Source organism: Macaca thibetana, chromosome 8 (assembly GCF_024542745.1).
Source record: "Macaca thibetana thibetana isolate TM-01 chromosome 8, ASM2454274v1, whole genome shotgun sequence".
In the NCBI taxonomy this organism is placed as follows: Eukaryota; Metazoa; Chordata; class Mammalia; order Primates; family Cercopithecidae; genus Macaca; species Macaca thibetana.
This window is the reverse complement of record NC_065585.1, coordinates 47938227-47950987: the sequence shown is the minus strand read 5'-3', so window position 1 is coordinate 47950987 and position 12761 is coordinate 47938227. Positions and strand designations below refer to the sequence as shown.

Here is a 12761-nt window from a genome sequence, read left to right as displayed (position 1 = left end):
CTTTATTTCTTGCAGTTCTGGAGGCTAGGGAATCCAAAACCAAGCTTCCTGGCATTGGCGTCTAGTGAGGGCTGCCCTCTGCTTTCAAGGCAGTGCCTTGTTGCTGTGTCTTCACATAGCAGATGGAAGGGCAAGAGGGCTGAACACTGTATGAAGCCTCTTTTACAAGGACCCTAATCTCATTCATTAGATCTCCACCCTCATGACTTAATCACCTCCTAAAGACCCCCTCTTAACACTGTCACATTGATGAAGTTTCAACATACGAATTTTGGAGGGGACACAACCATTCAAACCATAGCAGTAATATAGTCATGACTCTTCTCCCCTAACTCACCTCTCAGGCCTGTAATGTTCATGCTTTTTTGAGAACATTCAGTCTATTCAATAAATCAGCTCGTAGTTCACAAAATATAGGCAAACAATCTTAAGATGTGAAAGTATAAATAAGTAGCCACTTAGCAAAAAGTATGATTCTCATAAGCAGAATTTATGGGATGTGTTAAGCTTAAGATAAACAGCAAGCAGAACGTGTGTGTTATACCCAGATAGAGTAGGATGAAAGGACTGAGAAATAGCTAATATTTATGATGCAGCTGAGTATTAAATATTTGTAATGTACTACATAGACATTTAGACATAAGGCTAAACACTAAGAAGTACCAAATAGACACGAGCATTTTAGATACATGATCTCCTAATTTGGCAACCTATTGGCTATATCTTTCTGGTCCCATGTGTCCTCTGCCCCTAAAAACAAATAGAACTTATAGCTGCTCATCTGGCTAATTGGCAAGCCATAGCTGTCATCAGGCATACTTGTCCTTATATCTCTAGTAGAACAGGTATGTGACATCAATCCAGCATAATCCGTCTGTGGGCCCTATCTATATCAGGGATTCCCAAGACCACCCTCATGTTCAATGATTTTCTGGAAGGACTCACAAAAATCAGAAAAGCAGTTATACTCATGGTTACAGTTTATTATAGCAAAGGCTATGGATGAAACTTGGCAAAGGAAAAATATGCAAAGGGTGGAGTCCAGGAGAGACGAGGTCCAAGCTCCTAGCTGTCTTCTCCTAATGGGGTTGTATGAACAACACTTAATTCTCCCAGAAATGATGTGTGATACTACATGCAAAGTACTGCCAACCGGGAAGTTTAACCGTGCTTTAAAGTTGGTGTCCTGGGTTCTTACTGTAGTTTAACCACATAGGCATGGAGTGCCCATGTAACTTATCTTAGCCGCTCAAACCCTAGCCCCCTGCCGCCCCCTAGAGGTCAAACTGATAGCATATGGCCCAAGTCTACCACCTAAATCACATTTTTAGCATAAACTATCTGGTATGGCCCAGGGCTCTGGGCAAACAATAGCACTCTTACTGTGTCCAGAATTGGTGGGTTCTCGGTCTCACTGTCTTCAAGAATGAAGCCGTGGACCCTCGTGGTGAGTGTTACAGTTCTTAAAGATGGTGTGTCCGGAGTCTGTTCCTTCAAATGTTCACATGTGTTGGGAGTTTCTTCCTTCTGGTGGGTTCGTGGTCTCGCTGGCTTCAGGAGTGAAGCTGCAGACCTTCTAGGTGAGTGTTACAGCTCTGAAGGCGGCGCCTCTGGAGTTGTTCGTTCCTCCTGTCCAGAGTTAGTCATTCCTTCTGGTGGGTTCGTGGTGTCGCTGGCTGATTCAAGAGTGAAGCTGCAGACCTTCGAGATGAGTGTTACAGCTCATGAAGGCAGCGTGGACCCAGAGACCGAGCAGCAGCAAGACTGATTGTAAAGAGCGAAAGAACAAAGCTTCCACAACGTGGAAGTGGACCCCAGCGAGTTGTCCCTGGCTGGCTCCAGCAGCCTGCTTTTATTCCCTTATCTGGCCCCACTCACATCCTGCGGATTGGTCCGTTTTACAGAGAGCTGATTGGTCTATTTTGACAGAGTGCTGACTGGTATTTAGGATCCTTTAGCTAGACACAGAGTGCTAGACAGAAAAGTTCTCCAAGTCCCCACTAGGTTAGCTAGATACAAAATACTGATTGGTGTATTTACAAACTGAGCTAGACAGAGAGTGCTGATTGGTGCGTTTACAATCCCTTAGCTAGACACGGAGTGCTAGACAGAAAAGTTCTCCAAGTCTCCACCAGATCCAGAAGCCCAGCTGGCTTCACCTTCTGGATCCCGCACCAGGGAGGCAGGCGGAGCTGCCCACCTGTCTGGTGCCATGCACCCGCACACCCGCACTCCTCAGCCCTTGGGTGGTAAATGGGACCGGTCGCCGGTGGCAGAGGGGACGGTGCTCGTTGAGGCCCCGCAGGAGCCCAGAGCAGGGCCGGTGTGGGGGAAAGCTTGGGCATGGCTGGCTGCAGGTCCCTGGCCCTGCCCGGCGGGGAGGCAGCTGAGGCGGTGTGAGAATTCGAGGGCAGCACCAGCGGGCAGCACTGCTGCCAGTGCACCCTCTGCAGCTGCTGGCCTGGGTGCTAAGTCCCTCCCTACCCCCCCGGCCTGCGCCCCGGCCGGCTGCTCAGAGTGCAAGGCCTACCGAGCCCACGCCCAGACCCGAACTCTCCCTGGCCCGTGAGCGCCACGCACAGCCCTGGTTCCCGCCTGTGCTTCTCCCTCCACACCTCCCCGCAAGCAGAGGGAGCTGACTCCGGCCTCGGCCAGCCCAGAGAGGAGCTCCCACAGTGCCGTGGCGGGCTGAAGGGCTCCTCAAGCGCTGCCAGAGTGGATGCTAAAGCCGAGGAGGAACTGAGAGGGAGGGCTGCTAGCATGTTGTCACCTCTCATTATCAGTAAGGATATTCCAAAGGCTCAGGAATTATCTCCCTGAACTAGTCCAAGGGCCAGTCCTTTCTTTGGGATGTACAGGTTTGAACACCCCAGACCCACTGAGTTAACCCTTTTCTGTACAGTGGGGTCCTTCCACTCTACTTGTGTCTGATCCTAACTGCATTAACTTACGCCGTCTCTCGCCTCTTGCGTCTTACTTAAGTGTTTTAAATTGACTTAATAACCTTGTTATTTGCAAATTTTAATTTGCCTTTTGATGAGCCTTTCTGGGGTAGCTTGTTTGATGGTGTATTTGTAGACTATCATTTCAGACTTATCATTTCATGTACTTGGAGCTAACTTCTCACCAGACATGTCCAGCCTTCATCATTTGCTTTACCCACACATCATTAGGTGGGTAAAGAGAGGTGGTATATTAGTGTGCTTTTCCTGAGCTATGCCATGGAGGCAAACAATACCAATGCTTACAGTGACTATGGTTATAAATTAGGAATCTATACAACCTACTACAGTGGGATAGAGAGGAGGAGAAAGATAAAAAAGCAGATTTGTGAGAGTATTATTATAGGTGTGGTCTTGTTCATTGCTTCTGGGCACTGCTGACCACTATTTGCCTACAAGTCACATTTAGTGAGTGCTCACTACAGACCAGGCACCATGCTAACCACTATAGATGAATTAGCTTATCCTCACAAAAACCTATGAAGTAGGTATTATTTGTATCTTCGCCATTTTATAGATGGGTAAATGGAGGCACAAAGGAACTTTGAGCTTGTGTGCTTTGTCAATAGTGGAGCCAGAATTCAAAGGCTGGCAATAGAGTTCACACTCTTAACCACTCTGCTAGGTTGTTTGGGCTCTCTCATTGGTTTGTCTCAGCTACCTGGCATAGAGTAGACATAACTCTTTTAACTATGAGTGGCAGAAACTCAACTCAAAATGACTTAATTGAAAAGGAATACTTACTCCACAAGCTTGAAAATTTCCAGAACTAGAACTGAAGCAGTTGGATCCAGGAGCTCGATTAGGAAGTTAGGATTTGACTGCCCTCTTGCCATCTCTCAGTTCTGTTTCTTCTCTGTTGGTCTCACTTTTCTCTCATGGCTGTTGGCAAGTTAAGGCTGACATTCCCAAAGTTTGGCAATCCCAGCTGTATGAGAGACATTCTTTTCCTCAAGAATTCTAACCACAAACCAAGGAGTTGGAGTGGCTTTGGTTTCCCTAATCACTCCAGTCACTGGAGTAGAGCAGTGGCCTGGTGTGGGTGATGTGTCCATTCTTGGTGTTGGGTGCTGTGATCCCACTTGAACCACATGGATTAAACATAAAAGAGAGCATTGCCCCAAAGGAAGAGGAAACAGCTCCAGGCAGGCAAAAATAATCAATGCTCTTACTGGGTTCAGAAAATATATGAATATTGGAAGATGGATGAATGGATGGATGGATGGGTGGGAGAGTGGATGGATGGATGGATGGATGGATAGACAGAAGGGTATATGGGTAAATGAATGCAAAATGTAATGCCCAAGACAAGGGTCTTTGTGATGAGAAATGCATAAGAAAAATACTTCTTATGCATCCAAACAGTAAGATGAGTCAAGGTTAGGTTAAGTCAGTCAAGGTTAAAGAAACTTTGCTTCTCTTCCACAAAAAGAGACACCAGGATATTTGGGGGAAATGGTAGAGAAAGGCCATTGAAAAAAGGTATATGAAACAAAGAATGAGAACGTGAGGTGGAATTTCTCTAATGGAGACAATTACAGTTTTAATAGGACATCTGCTTCGAGCAGTGTGAGTTTCTGGGTGCTGCTATTGTTGGTATATCTCTTTTTCTTGGTGCAGTAACTAGGCTGCAGTTGTCATGGGCAATTACAGCCCAGTGTGCAAAGTCACACGTCCCATCTGGAGAGACCGGTCACCTCAACTGGCACAAACCAGCAGGATCCTCAGGAAATATGAACTCACTCCACAGGGCTTCTCAGATTCTCTTTAACTTCCTAACTCAAACTGTTCTTTTAGGTTGCTCTCTAGTTTTCAGCCTTGTTTGTGTCCCCGTAAAGCTGCTGTTTGGAAAGCTGAATTTTCAGAATGGGATTTGGCAAGGCAAATAGAGCCTCAGTTGGGAGAGATTATCTGTCCTGCTGAGAAGGTTATGAAAAAGGACAGGACGATGGATTCCAGCAGCAGGTTTAGAGAAAGAAAAAAAGAGCGATGTACACATTCACATACATAAGCATCTTGAACTGCTTTTATGCAGAGCTTGGGTTCAGCAAGTCCTTAGCATATTTCAGTACAAAACCCTTGTCTTATTTTGTTTTTTACCCTATGCTACATTTCAGAAAAAAATGTAATCTGCATCTTTCTAGTTCATCTGACTTCAATTTTGTCCTTCAAATTTATTAGCTGATCTTGTATTTTTTAACTCATACAGCTACTCTTATATAACAACTCCACTCTTCTATAGCTAAGTAGATGTTTATGTCTTTTGTGTTTATGTCAGGGATTTGTTGTGAGAAAGCAGGGGGAGGGTTGCTTCCAAGAATTGGAATTTTCTTTTTCAACACAGAAGTTTCCAAGAATCATGAGCATCTGCTCTGCTAGGCCAGAGGGCTCAAGTCTAGGGTGCCTTTTGAGGTATGATGCTTCATTCCTTGGGCTCTGATGTGGGACTGAGTTTGCTTGCAATCTGGGACCTAATATCCTATTTCCTTCTGCATCAGGACTGGTGATGCCCATCTTAGGCCAACTTAGGGTTAAATGTAAGAAAACGTTTTCATTGTAGAATGCAATTTGCCAACCAAAAATTATGCCAAAACTGAAATCTGAAGGGAGAGAGAACAAAATGTGGTCGCTTTTACGAACTTTTGCCAACCTGGCTGGGCTAAATGAAGCACAAAGCAAGAGAGCTGGTTTTCTAACTGCACCTCGGGCAGGCACAGTGACAGAAGTCCTTTAGGAACCACACATCACCTGCAAGACGTGGAGAAAGTGGAGATTCGGCAAGGAGCTGGATTCTTTGTACAGATAATTTCAAACTTGTCCTTTCCCTGCTCTTTCAACTGGTGAGATACTCTGTAAGATTTTCTGCCTCATCCTATTTTATTGCCAGCCTATCTTCACTCAATCCAGTTTTGCCCAGATATAATGGCAACAAGAGCTTTCCAGCCTACAAAATTAATATGGAAATGGCTGAAACAGTGTCTTGATGGCAGAAGGAAGAAACATTTCCTTATAATTTGCCATGCAAACAATTCGCTACATCCGTAACTGTGCCTTTTCACATGCAAATGAGGGAGCCAACCTGACATATGATCTTAATTGGGCCGCTTTAGGAAAGGAAGTCACATCTGAACTTGGCTTCAGGAACTTCTACCCCCATTCACCTTAGTACATAAGGTCAAATGAATATTTTTTAAATGAATGCCTCACTGTATTTCTTTCCCTGCCTTCCCCAGACTCTTCATTTGGATTCAAATCTCATAGTCCAGGCATTAATACTGACAATTCATCTGACTGTTTAACAAAAAAGAGAGATAATTTCTTACATACAGAAACAGATAACCCACTTCCCCAGATTTGATGAATTTAAATGCATAACTTCGTCTTAGAAAGAATAAAGCCAGTAATAGTGAGAGGAAGTCAGAAGTGGGCAGGGCAGACCAGGCAGGCCTTTATAAGCCTTGCTAAGCACTTTGGATTGGAGGGTTGAAAGCAGGAAATGATATGATTTGAATTAATACTTCCTCTTTTTATTTTATTTTATTTTATATTTATAAAGTTAGGATTCAAATTCTATTTAGGATGCTATTTTAAAAAGAAAAAATGCAAGACCCGAGAGAACCAGAAATCACCAGTCAGGAGCTGCCATATTATTTTCAAATATTCTCCTCTACAAGTGGAACTACCCACACAATACCAGCATACTCATTGGTCTTGCCACACAAGGAAGAATTTGTGAGAAAAGTCAAAATTCAGTTTATAACATTCTTTCTCCATAAATGACCAGAGGATATCAACTGTTTCTTTATGATATGACTTAGGCTAAGAACTGTGATCTTGGATGCAACTTAGCTCCCTTGGCCACCCTGGTTTCTGCCTGTGACTTGTTATGCTTTGTCATTGAAAGGTCCTGGCTGACCTTGGTCAAGTCACCCACCTTGCTGGCCTCACTTTGCCTCTTTTGTACCATGAGCCCAGACAGTATGATCTCTGAGGCATTTCTATCTGCCTCCTCATAGTTCTAAGTCTCCACTTTGAATCTACGTTTCCAATTAAGTGAGTGATCTGTGAGTGATTCAGAAGCAACATTCTAAAGCAGTGGTTCTAACCCTGCCCTGCCCTGTTCTCCTGAAGGTATCACACCAGTTGCCTCTTTTAAGTAGGAAGTGTTTGCTTACTTGCATGTTTCCTTCCCTACCTTCCTCTTGTGCCTTCCATTACAATTATCTTTTCCTCCCAGCCCCCACACCCAATTGTAGCAATTGCCATTTGCTGGGTAGATGTCCCTAGAGCACCTCTAGGTACAAAGAACAACAAGGCCCCAGTTTCTGACCATCAGAGAAGGGAAAGTTAGTGACCAAAGGCGGAAATGCAAGATAGAAAGTTCAGAGGAAAAGGAGGTCACACAGCAAAGATTTCCTGGGGAAACAAACAGAAGCAGGAGGAAAGGAAGCTGACAGAAATAGCCTCAGGACATTTGCACATGAAAGGCTCTCGCAGCCTATCTGTGCTGCTCAGTTCCAGCTTTGGTTTCATAATAGGTAACTCTGGTAAAAGTGAGAGGCTTGTAAAACCAGATTTCAAAGCATATCTCTCTCCCTTCCTCCAAGAAACAAGCCTCTAGTCCTCCATACACGGAAACACTTTCCACAAGGCTTTGCTTTTTGGGGTTCAGAAGAGAAATGAAATACAATAGGCCATTTGGAAGGAAAGGGTAGCAGGAAAGAGGGGGACAGCTAGTGGAATAATAACCAATCATCATAAACTAACATTGAGCCCTAAAGATTCAGACCTGCATTTAGAGCACAAAACAATTAGTTCCCACATAGACTTAGTCTTTACAAATATTTAAGTTGGAAAGAGAGAAAAGAAACAAATCCTCATTTTGATATTTGTAGGAAATATATGTTTCAGCTTGGGAGGCAATGGGGTGCTCTAGGGTGGGAAATGTCTTGAACAATTAAGGTGCCTGCTCCTGCCCTTCATCCAAGCAGACTGCCTTCCCATCCACCCTGAAGCTATCACTGGGGTGTCTACCCACTGTGTTCACTTCTGCAAACTTCCATGACAGAAGAAAGGGGGACTTGCAGCTGGACACTGCTCCCTGGCTCTTTGGAGCGGGTTCTTTACACTGTGCTTCTCCACAGCATGGACCATAGATTAATTGCAGGCATGACTCACAGAGAGCTTGCTAAAGAAGCAGGGTCCTGGCCTCCACCCAAAACTTCTGACTTTGAATCAGTGTCTAACATTTATTTATTTATGTACTTACTTGTTTATCTGTTTTGTTCACTGCTATATCTTAAGCTCCTAGAAAAGTATTGAGCATGGTAGATGCTCAATAATTATGTACTGAATAAATGAGTGAATTCACATATTACATTCACTTGACCACACAATCAGTATGACAGAAGAAGACCCAGTTCGAGGGCTCTTGTTGGGAATGAGAGCCATTCTTTTATTGCTGGCATGGATTAAAAAAACAGCGGGGTGATTTTTGCCTGAGAATAAAGTCAACAGAGAGAAAAATGGAGCCAAGAGATTGAGTGAGAAAGATGGACCCAATGACACTAAACTTCTGGAGCCAGCTGTGATTTCCTTGGGGATGAGAGGCAATAAATTCCTTTCTGCTGAAGCTGTACTGACTGGGGTCTCCATCGCTCACTGAGACCTGCCAGGCTTCACGGTGCTTCCCTGTCAGGATCACACACTCAGGCTGGGTGACAGCTTTTTCAGAGCAGACTTGATGCCTTTTCGTGTTTCCTGTATCTCTCCTTTTCCAACCTCCTGCTTTTGGGGGTCTTTAATGTAGGGCAGGGCTTTCAAGGCATGGCTATGATTGTTATGATTATTGTAAGAAACTTATTTTTGAAATGACTTAAGAATTTGCAAATCGTTTTGTATTTATTACCTCATTTGATCCTTTCAAGGACCCATAAATCAGCAGTGGACATGTAATCCTCGTCCAGTTCATTGATGAGAAAATGGACACTCGAGGAGATAAAGGCTCCAGTCCTGGGGTCAGATGACTCGTATGCAGCAGGGTCTGACCTGGATTCTCACCCAGGCCCTCTAATCACATAGCCTTTGCTTTTTCATTTTGCCTTTATGTCTCCTTCTCAAGAGAAAAAGAATAGACCTAAGATCCAGTGAGTTTTCCCTAATGAATTTATAGACTCAAGCCATAAAGAACACTTGAGATTCCCTGGACCTTGCAGGAATGTTTCTGCGTCCCACTGTTGGATTTTGTAAATGGAGCAAGTCTCCAACAGGATGATACTCGGGCCATGGGTGCTTGCTGGAGCTTCCAGATACTTTATGATGAGTGATTAGTTGAGTTCATGTCAGTGACATCTTTGCAGCCCATTTCCTGGTACAGATGGTGTGGACTGAAACACAAGAGTGTGATGGAAATCCATCCTGGTAGAGTTCAGCAGATAAATGACATATTTTAGAACTTGTGCCCAGACAACATCCCAAGGTACAAGACACCATTTCCCCTTCACCAATACCTAATGCTCACTGTTGAGAAGCCAGTGCTGACTTCAGCCTAGACACACACACACACACACACATTTATAATTTATTTATTGGGTGTTTTAAAACTGTACCCTTTAGGAAATGACTATGGATGAAAGCCTAGAAATTATATACCAGTAAAAAACAAATATAAATATGATACTAATTAAAACTATAGCAAGATATAAAGTTCACCCTGAAAATATCACCTTGTTGAGAAGAGTCTGTTTAAAGATACAAGTCAGAATACAAAGGCTGGCACCTTGTCCTTAGTGAATTAAAAATTCCAGAGTCCTTCATGGATTTGAAACTTGCCATTGGAATTATAAATATTGCCATATTGATAGATATACCTTATGATAGATATAGTTATGAATAGTAGTAGTAACAATAATGATGATAAATATGTTATCTGAAATAAACAATGACTAATACTTTATTGTTAGCCAAGAACTCACTCTCCATGTATTATCTCATTTGATAGAACAGTCCTGATGAAAATGTGGAGCTCATCACAGGCAGTTCAGAAACAATCCCATGCATTATCAACGGATGTCCCGAAGCATCGGCTCTCAGAACAAGAGCGACTCATTGAGTCCAGCTGGATCATTCTACAGATGATAACAATAGCCAACATTTGTTAAGCCAGACCCAGTGCTACACATTTTACATTCATTATCTCATTTAATCCTCACCCCCAGTTTGCTGGTCAGGAAACTGAGGCTTAACAATGTTAAGCAATTTATGATGGTTACTCAACTAGCAAATGAGAGAGCCAGGCTGTGTGGTTTAAAGGTGGTATCCTCGTGGCTCAAGATACGCTTCTAGTTAGTCCTACACAACTTCATGTTCTTTACTAGCAGAGCTAAGGTATGACAAACTTTCTGCCTTGTAGCAAGGGGTCCAAAAGAAGACAAATGAAAGAGAACCTATACTAACTAGCCATTTGCCCTTTGGAAAATCAGTATACCCCCAGCCTTGTCTTCTGCAAAACGAGACGCTTAGACTGAATGCTCTCTAAAGCATCATTCAGCTCTAACATTTGATGATACCATAAAATATATCATGTATGGTAATAGGCAAGTGTGTTGGGAAGGGAAATTTTGCTATTAACAAAAAAAAAAAAAAAGAAAGGAAGACAGGAATAAGCATAGCTACTTCTGAATTCCAGAGAAGCAGCAGAATTCCTCCCAGGGGACTCTTAAAATGCATCCTATTAGGCCTTTTTGTTGTTAGTGTATTTCTTATAAAAGTTTTAAAAGACCTCTGGTGCCCATAAGTAAGTGATTTCTGTACTTCAGAATCCTTCTCAACACAGGGCCCCAGGCAGCCACCAATAAATGATCAAAGTGGGCTTGCAAGATAAAATGCGTTTTATATCCTTCCTACTAAAGTATATCTTGGTTTTAAAAAAGCATATGCCTTACAGACATCTCACGGTTATAGTGTAGTGGTCAAATGGTGAATGGGTAACAGCCCGTTGGACAAGTGCAAGGCCTGCTAAATGCAGTTGCCAAGGACAAGGTTAAAATGCATCTGGAAATGAGGTAGTCTAATGACCACAGTCCAAGCTGTGGTCATTGGTTGGCTTTGACAGTGACATTCATAAACTCTCAGTATTACAGCCTAACACCTCTGGGATAGAAACTGATGTATCCACTTTCAGCCAGGAGAGAAAGAGAAGCTTCTCGGGGAGAGTCCACACTGCAGACCATGGGGCTCCCTCTCTGGGAAGACAGTAGCTAGTCTCACTCAGCATGCTGGCTCCCACAGGGCTCACAGACAAAACATCATACAGATGAAAGTACCCTATCAATCTAGTTTACTTCTCTCTCCTTTGGGAGTGAAGATGAGCTTGTGGGATCATAGCAACAAGCTGTAAATAATGGTTGCAGGGACAAATGGAGGACGAGAGCATCTGGGCAGGCTCCTGGCTGCTGCTGCATTCCAGGTCCGCCTGCTTCAGTTACCAACACGCCCAACTCAGAGACACTTCCCGAAGGGAGTGTGTGTCCTCCTGGATTTTATTTCTGCTGCACTTTGCTTTCCTATTCCTGCCAACTTCTGTTTGTTAAAAGTTGAATGATACAACCATAGCTGAGTGAAAACACAGCCAGCAAATCTAGCTTTCTTCTCAAAACTGGGCACTCCCATGAGGTTCTTTGATTCTCTGTGAGAAGAGAAAATGGTATCTCCTGAGGTATCCAGCTGGGTAGTCAGTCAAGTAAATGCATGGAGTGGCCACTGAGTGCCAGGCTCAGGGGATGCAAGTGAATACAAGGGGTGGGGAGGGCATGGGTCTTATTTCATGGTCCTAGCAGTTTAGATGGAAAGACGACTGAAATAAATAACTACCAATAACAAATGAAAAAATGGCTAAGTGTCAAGTGCTGTGAGGGAGGACAGTGGGCAATGGGAGCTCCACATGAGGACCAACCAGGTCTGGGTACTATGTGGTGAAAGTTCACACACACTCACTGATGTGTGAATATCCACAGAGCTTTGCAGCCATAGCTGCACCCTTAGCATCACTCCCTCTCTGCATCAATTTCAGGCATTTCCCTAAAAATGCACTCCCAAGTCTAGGGATAAGCCATGTTTTTCAGCTCCTAGAAGCAGTGCTGGCAGCAGTGGTGGTTGGGTCCATCATGGTGGTCAAGGCAGGACTCACAGCAAGAAGACTCTGGTGCTACAGCAGCAGCAATGTGGTTCTAATGGCAGCAGCTTCTGTGGTGAACTGAACTCCCTGGGTGCATCATTTTGCCTTTGTCTCCATGGCCTGAGGAGCAGTATCAACTCTGTGCAGTTACTAATCTGTGGTTTCCCTTACTCTTCTCCTTATGCCATCTAGATTTTTCAGTCAATTCCCCAAATAGATTTCTCTCTGATTGAAATCTCTGGCATGTTTCAGTTTTCCTGACTGGACACTGACAGACACAGGGTGCAAAGATGTGTAAGAGGTGGCCCTGCCTTCATGCTCTGCTGAGGACAAGCCCTCGGCCTTCCCAGCAGTAACATTTGAGTTCTCTTCTCACTTCTCTGAGAGCGATGGGGTAAAGAAGAGAAACCTCTTCACTATCCCCAACTAAATGTGCCCTAGCTTGACTCGTTGCTGGGACTAAGAGCTTTCTCTCACTAAATGTAGGTGCCCCAAAGCTTTGTGAATTGCTGGAAGTAACTGGAGAAAATAGAAACCAGTGGAAAGCATGTGCTGAAGGAAACTTAGCCAGGGAACAGAGAAAT

At 43.8% G+C, this 12761-nt stretch overlaps 2 protein-coding genes across 15 annotated transcripts in view; both read right to left on the bottom strand.

Annotated features, from left to right (window-relative positions):
• The window catches only part of LOC126960839 (cytochrome b-c1 complex subunit 7), a 1171628-nt gene that overhangs the window by 939133 nt on the left and 219734 nt on the right, over positions 1-12761 (bottom strand). The window contains exon 1 of one of the 14 annotated variants that reach the window (XM_050800605.1): positions 6153-6156. The exons of 11 other annotated variants lie outside the window; for them this stretch is intronic. The gene's annotated coding sequence lies outside the window, so the exon portion shown is untranslated. Of the gene's footprint in view, positions 1-1261; positions 1266-2484; positions 2489-6152; positions 6157-12761 lie in introns of those variants that run through there. 2 more of the 14 variants (XM_050800588.1, XM_050800586.1) reach the window with 2 other exon arrangements.
• TSPYL5 (TSPY like 5) overlaps positions 1-12761 on the bottom strand; it is a 321724-nt gene that overhangs the window by 217596 nt on the left and 91367 nt on the right. The gene's annotated exons all lie outside the window — the stretch shown is intronic.